Below are 7,113 nucleotides of genomic sequence, written 5' to 3'. Positions count from 1 at the left end.
GTTGAGCAAAGCTTTGAAAATGCAACAAGATCTGGAAGACAAGAAACATGAAATTATAATTGAAAATTTAGAAGGTAAAATAAAAGAGCAATCAACTACTATTGAAAAGAAGAACTTCGAGCTTCAAGCAACCGAAGGCCTATTGGCGGAAGCCGAAGCTAAAATAACAGAACTGAACGCGAAGCTTCTCTGCCAATCTGAACAGTTTGAACAAGAAAAGCAAGAACTTAATGCAAAACTTGAAGCCGAAGTCCAACAAAATTCAGATTTGAAAAGACTATTGGCGGGGCTTCAAGACAAATGTTTGGAATTTAGCAACAAATGTATTCAACGACTGAGAAAAATTTTCCACTCAGTTGGAGCTAGCAGTGAGAAATTCACCCCGTCAGCTGAAGATTTACCAAAGACCTTCGAACATATTGAGGGTGAAATTGACGAGCTTGACGAAGTTATAGCTGGGCACGGTGACTTCTGCGCCTGGGTGGCTTCTCGGGGCACTGCTGCAGCTTTCCTAAAAGCTGGCTGCGATCATGGAAAAATTGTTAATAGGCCCAATTTCACTTTATCACCATCAATTCTAGATGACATTCCTGATCTCGCCCGAAGCATTTCTAATAGATTTGTAAAGATGATATGGACAAAAGGCGGGCGAGAAAAGGCTGGAGACGAAGCTCGGAGTCATTTTGAACCAGTAAGAAATCATACCTTGTGCTTACTTCTTCCTTCAAGCTCGATTTCGACTTACAACAACTTAATTCATGTAGGATGACGAAGCCGAGGCCAATGGTTAAAGAGAATGACGCCGAAGCTTAGGTCCCTTGAAGATTAAATAGGAGTAGACTGTAGACAGACTCAAGAAACTTTTGAGATAACTTTTGTAAATGTGACTAAACTTGTCTTTAATGAATTCTGTTCATACCTTGTAATATGCTCTTACCCTTCCATTAATGTATGAGAGGTGCTTTGATGTGGACGAAATTATCTTTTTGAGCCGAAGGCGAAAAAACACCTTCCCTTCTTTTCGTACACAGCGAAGCATAAAAAACAACATTTCCCTTTCTTCCGAAGCTCTTCTCTTCGTACACGAAGAAGTTCAAAAAACAGTTTTTTCTTTCTGCCGAAGCAACCACTTATGCTATGATGCTGGTTATCCTACATATGCCTGGATGAATGTTTATGAATGCAAATGCTATGATGTAATGTGATGTGCAAACGAATGTCCAAACACATATCTGAAGCCATAATCACAACCATTATTTCCTTAGAAACAAACACATATCAGCGCTGACTTTTCGCTGTAAGCTCTGCATTCCCTTAGGAACGACTTTGGAGCTTCTTCGCCTTTTACTTTCGGCGGAATCAGCGTTGACTTTTCGCTGTAAGCTCTGCATTCCCTTAGGAACGACTTTGGAGCTTCTTCGCCTTTTACTTTCGGCGGAATCAGCGTTGACTTTTCGCTGTAAGCTCTGCATTCCCTTAGGAACGACTTTGGAGCTTCTTCGCCTTTTACTTTCCGGCACTCGATGGTGCATTCTCAGCTTTTACATTTACATCTTTGGGGGATTTTGCTCTTATAGAACTAAAAAAGGAAATTACATGTGATGGCCCCATTAAAAACCTTTCTCCCCCTTCAGAAAGAAAAAGGGTGCCATGAAAGAAAAAATTACATCAAGTTACACATAATATCGCCGAAGCTCATCCGCATTCCAAGATCTAGGAATGTCGTTGCCGTCCATATCCTTCAATCTGTATGAACTGGGTCTTGACGAAGATGCTACCAAAAAAGGTCCTTCCCATTTCAACTGCAACTTGCCCACTGTATCTGGGTTAGCCACTCGCCGAAGCACCAAATGTCCTGGCTCAATATTCTTTAGCCGAACCTTTCTATCACGCCATTTGATTGTTTCGGCTTGATACTTATTGATGTTCTCCACAGCTTGAAGCCTGATCCCTTCTATAGCATCTTTTTCCACAGAATAAACAGCTTCAGAATCTGATTCTGCCGAAGCTACTACTCTTATTGATCCAGTTTTGGCTTCCTCCGGAGTTATTGCTTCATCACCAAACAATAGTTTGAATGGAGTAAAGCCTGTTGACCTTGAAATTGTTGTGTTGTGGCTCCATACCACTTTGATTAATTGATCTGGCCACTTTCCTCTGGGTTGATTGAAGATTAACTTCATTATTCCTGTCATTATAATGCCATTGGCTCTTTCAACGAGTCCGTTTGACTCCGGATGCCTGACTGATGCAAAATGGATCTTCGCACCAATTTGATCACAGAAATCTCTGAAAGCTTCGGAGTCGAACTGTGTTCCATTATCTACAGTGATGGCCTTTGGTACCCTGAAACGACAAACAATATTCTGCCAGAAAAACTTTTGAATGGTGGCCGAAGTTATTGTGGCTAAAGGCTTTGCCTCAATCCATTTAGAAAAATATTCCACAGCCACTACAACATATCTTAAGTTCCCTTGGGCCGGTGGTAACGGACCTAACAAGTCAAGGCCCCACCTTTGCAATGGCCAGATGGGTTGTATGAGCTGGGTTAAGGACGAAGGTTGTTTTTGATCTCTTGCACATTTCTGACAACCTTCGCACTTTTGAACTAATTCTGCTGCATCCAAAGCTGCCTTCGGCCAATAAAACACTTGACGGAAAACTTTTCCGAGTAACGGCCTAGATCCAATGTGAGATCCACATAGGCCTGCATGTATTTCTTTCATCAATTCTATGCCTTCGGTTCTAGATAAACACTTAAGTAGTGGAGCACAAACTCCGTGCTTGTACAACTCCCCTTCTATCATGACATATGGACGAGCTCTTGCCTCTATCCTCCTGTTATAAGCTTCGTCATCTGAAAGGAATTTACCCTGAAGGTAAGAGATGATCTCAGTTCTCCAGTCTTCGCTATAAACAGGAGATATATTGAGGACTGCTCTTTCAAGAAGTTCCACTGAAGGTGCTTTTATTGTTTCGAAGAACACATCCGAAGGTAAGGGCAGCCCCTGTGCTGCTGACCTAGCTAGCAAATCAGCATGCTCATTTTGTCCTCGAGGGATATTTTTGACAGAAAATCCTTCGAAGGAAGCTTCGACTCTTCGGACCGTGTCTAGATATTTTTCAAGCTTCGGATCTTTAGCCTTGCAACTCTTGTCGATATGACCCGAAACAACCTGAGAATCAGTTTTAAGAATGGCCCTTCTGATTCCCATTGCTTTTAACTTCCGAAGACCCAAAAGCAGGGCTTCGTACTCAGTAATATTGTTTGTACAACTAAAATCGAGTCTTGCCGCATAACAAGTTTTAACTTTGGATGGTGAGACCAACACAGCGGCTGCTCCTGCTCCGAAAGTTCCCCAAGACCCATCGCAAAACACTGTCCATACTTCGGCATCTTATTTGTTTCTTCATCCTGAGCCCCTGGCGTCCAATCGGCGATAAAATCTGCCAACGCTTGAGACTGGATCGAAGATCTATGCACATAATCAATGCAAAATTCATTGAGCTCTGCAGCCCATTTTCCAATCCGCCCAGTAGCTTCTCTATTTCTCATAATATCCTTCAACGGCTGCGAAGAAGGAACAACAATATTGTATGCTTGAAAGTAATGCTGAAGCTTCCTAGATGCCATCAAAACAGCATATAACACCTTCTCCAATTCTGTATAGTTTTTCTTTGATATGCTAAGAACTTCAGATACAAAATACACTGGGACCTGCTTCTTGACTTGGCCATCAAGCTTCTCCTGAACAAGTGCTGCACTTACTGCTGAGTGCGAAGCTGCCACATATAATAACAAAGGAGCCCCTGGCGTTGGTGGAGTTAATGTTGTTAAATCTATCAAATATTGCTTCAGTTCCTCGAAGGCTTTTTGTTGGCTTGGTCCCCATTGAAAGACTTTGGCTGATTTCAGCACTTCGAAGAATGGTAAATTTCTTTCTGCTGATTTGGATATAAATCTATTGAGAGATGCCAGCCTCCCTGTCAATCTTTGGGCCCCCTTTTTTGTAGTTGGTGGCTCCATTCGAAGTATAGCTTCAATTTTACTTGGATTAGCTTCAATTCCCTTTGTTGAAACCAAGCATCCAAGAAATTTCCCCTTCTTTACTCCGAAGACACATTTTTCTGGATTCAACTTTAGACCAGCTTGTCTAAAACTGGCGAAGGTCTCCTGCAAATCAGCAATGTGATTTTCCTGTTTCGTGCTTTTTACAATGATATCGTCAACATAAGTTAGCACATTTCTGCCTATCTGAGATTGGAGAACCTTCGCAGTCATTCTGCTGAAACTTCCTCCAACGTTCTTGAGCCCCTCAGGCATCCGAAGGTAACAATATGTTCCACTAGGGGTTATGAAACTGGTCTTTGGCTCATCCTCCTTTTTCATCCAAATTTGATGATAGCCTGAATAACAATCGAGAAGACTCATAAGCTCTGACGAAGCTGCGGCATCAACTAAGGAGTCTATCCTTGGCAATGGGAATTCGTCCTTCGGACAGGCCTTGTTGAGATCTGTAAAATCGATACACATTCGCCATTTGCCATTGGCCTTTTTTACCATAACAGTGTTAGCTAGCCATTCTGGGTACTTTACTTCTCTGATAACTCCTGCACTGAGGAGTCTTTTGACTTCATTACGAGCACCTTCGGCCTTGTCATCAGACATTTTTCGAAGCCTCTGCTTTTTGGGTCTGAAGGATGGGTCAACATTGAGCGAGTGTTCAATAACATCCCTGTTAACTCCGCAAAGATCATTGGCTGACCATGCAAAAACATCTTTGTTGTTAAACAAGAACCTTATCAAGGTTTTCTCCTGTTCTTCGGATAATTGCGAGCCCAACAGTACCTTCTGCTCTGCTATGTCCTCACATAAGAGCATGGGCTTCGGCTGATCTGCTGAAGCTGCTTTCTCCCTTCTGAATTTGTACTGTTCACAAGCTTCAGCTCCATCTATGTTATGGATTGCTTTTGAGTCAGTCCAGTTTCCCTCGGCCCTTCTGGCAGCTTCCTGACTTCCATGAATAGCAATGGGTCCTTGATCCGAAGGTATCTTCATGCAAAGGTAAGCAGGATGAAGAATTGCTTCGAAAGCATTGAGGGTGCCACGACCAATAATTGCATTGTAAGGGTATTCCATGTCAACAATGTCAAACACAACTTGCTCAGTTCTGGTGTTGTTGATGAATCCGAAGGTCACTGGCATGGTGATCTTGCCCAGTGCTACAATCTGTCTTCCTCCGAAGCCACAGAGAGGGTGTGTAGCATCATGAATCTTATCTTCTCGCTCTTGCATTTGTCTGAAGGCCTTAGCAAATATGATATCAGCTGCACTGCCTGTGTCAACCAAGACATTGTGGACCAGAAACCCTTTGATAACGCAAGAAATAACCATAGCATCGTTATGAGGAAAATCCTTGAGCTGAAGGTCCTCCTGGGAGAAGGTGATTGGAATGTGGGACCACCTTGACTTGATAAAGGGTCCCTGCACTCCAACATGTTGTACCCTTCTCTGCGCCTCTTTCTTCTGCTTTTTGTTGGCTGGCTCCGAGCACGAACCACCTGTTATCGGGAACACCAGCTTCGGGGCCGAAGCAGCTCCAACTTGATCGTTGAACGAAGCCATCAGCTCAAAAAAGTGGAAGTGAGTTCACCGGAGGTGGGCGCCAATGTTGAGGACTTGTTCTCAAATGCTTCGTTTTAGCAGAAAGCAATAATTCCAGCGTAATGTGCCAGTGATTACAAGATTGCGTGAATAGTACAGGGGTACTGTTCACCTATTTATAGACACAGAGCGTGGCCTGTGAGGAATTACAATTATGCCCCTCATAAGGGATTACAACGGTGACTCAAACATTTATGGACTAAAAGGTCATTCTACTTTTATGTCGGTTTGTAAATTCCGAAGCTTCATGAAGAGGAACCTTCGGCCATCTCATACGAACAGCTTCAGCCGAAAACTGCTTCTTCCTACAAGACCTTCGGCGACGAAGCATAGTCCCAACACATCCGGTATGTAAAGAACTTTTTTCCGATGGGCAGGGCCTTGTTGTCTAGGCTTCCTCAGGTGGGAGCGAGTCGGCACACAAGGTTGGCTAGGATGGTGGTGTGAATCGGGCCCAAAGCGCTGGGGAGCTTTTCTCTTTTTTGTTTTTATTTTGTTTTCTATTTTCAAATTTTAGTTTTCAAACCAAGGTTCAAATTCAACCAAAGTTTGAATATAAAACTTTCTAAATGCACAAACAAATGAAACTTGACTTGCTATGCAAAGTCATATACATACATTTTGATATATTTTAATTACTTTGTTCATTTTGATAAATACTTCTTTAATATGTAGTTCATGAAAGGATTATCTCACTCAAACAAATAATTTGACATCCTTCTTATTTAGTTTTAGGAGGGGTTAATATATAAACTTTACCATGAGTTATTTTTGTTGAAATATTTTGAAGGAGTGGTTTAGTTATATAGTCTATAAAGGGAAATAATAAATAGATTAAACTCTTTCTTTTATTTATTGCTTCAACTTTTAGTTTTGGATCTAAGTTTTGTCTTTTGAATACTAATCTCTTACTGTTATTATCTATTTACTTTGGAGACACATATTTTTCAAAGGAATTAATTTATTTTAGAAGTCATTTTATCTCCAATCTTTTGGAGAAACTTTTAAAATCTCAAAATAGGATTTCGGGTGTTACAACCATCATGCGTCCGCTCACAAAATTTTCAAGGATTTCCTCGGGCGTCATCTTGGTGTACCTGGGATTCTCACGGATCAAATTTACAATGTTAGGATCAAGAACGGTAAATGAACATAGCATTAGGCGCACAATGTTGTGATCCATCCATCTTGTACTTCCATAGTTGCGGATTTGGTTTAGAAGGGTCTTGATCCTATTATACGTCTTAGTTGGCTCTTCACCTCTCTTCATGGAGAACCTTCCAAATTCACCTTCAATGAGCTACATCTTGGTGATCGTCGTCATATCATTGCCCTCGTGAACGATCTTGAGAGTGTCCAAATCTATTTAGCATTGTCAAGACCACTCACTTTGTTATATTCCTCCCTGTATAGAGAAGTTAACAACACAGTAGTAACTTGGGCATTTT

The sequence above is a fragment of the Zea mays genome, chromosome 3 (genome assembly GCF_902167145.1).
Source record: "Zea mays cultivar B73 chromosome 3, Zm-B73-REFERENCE-NAM-5.0, whole genome shotgun sequence".
NCBI classification, from domain to species: Eukaryota; Viridiplantae; Streptophyta; class Magnoliopsida; order Poales; family Poaceae; genus Zea; species Zea mays.
The sequence above is the reverse complement of the archived record's forward strand: the minus strand, read 5'-3'. Positions refer to the sequence as shown.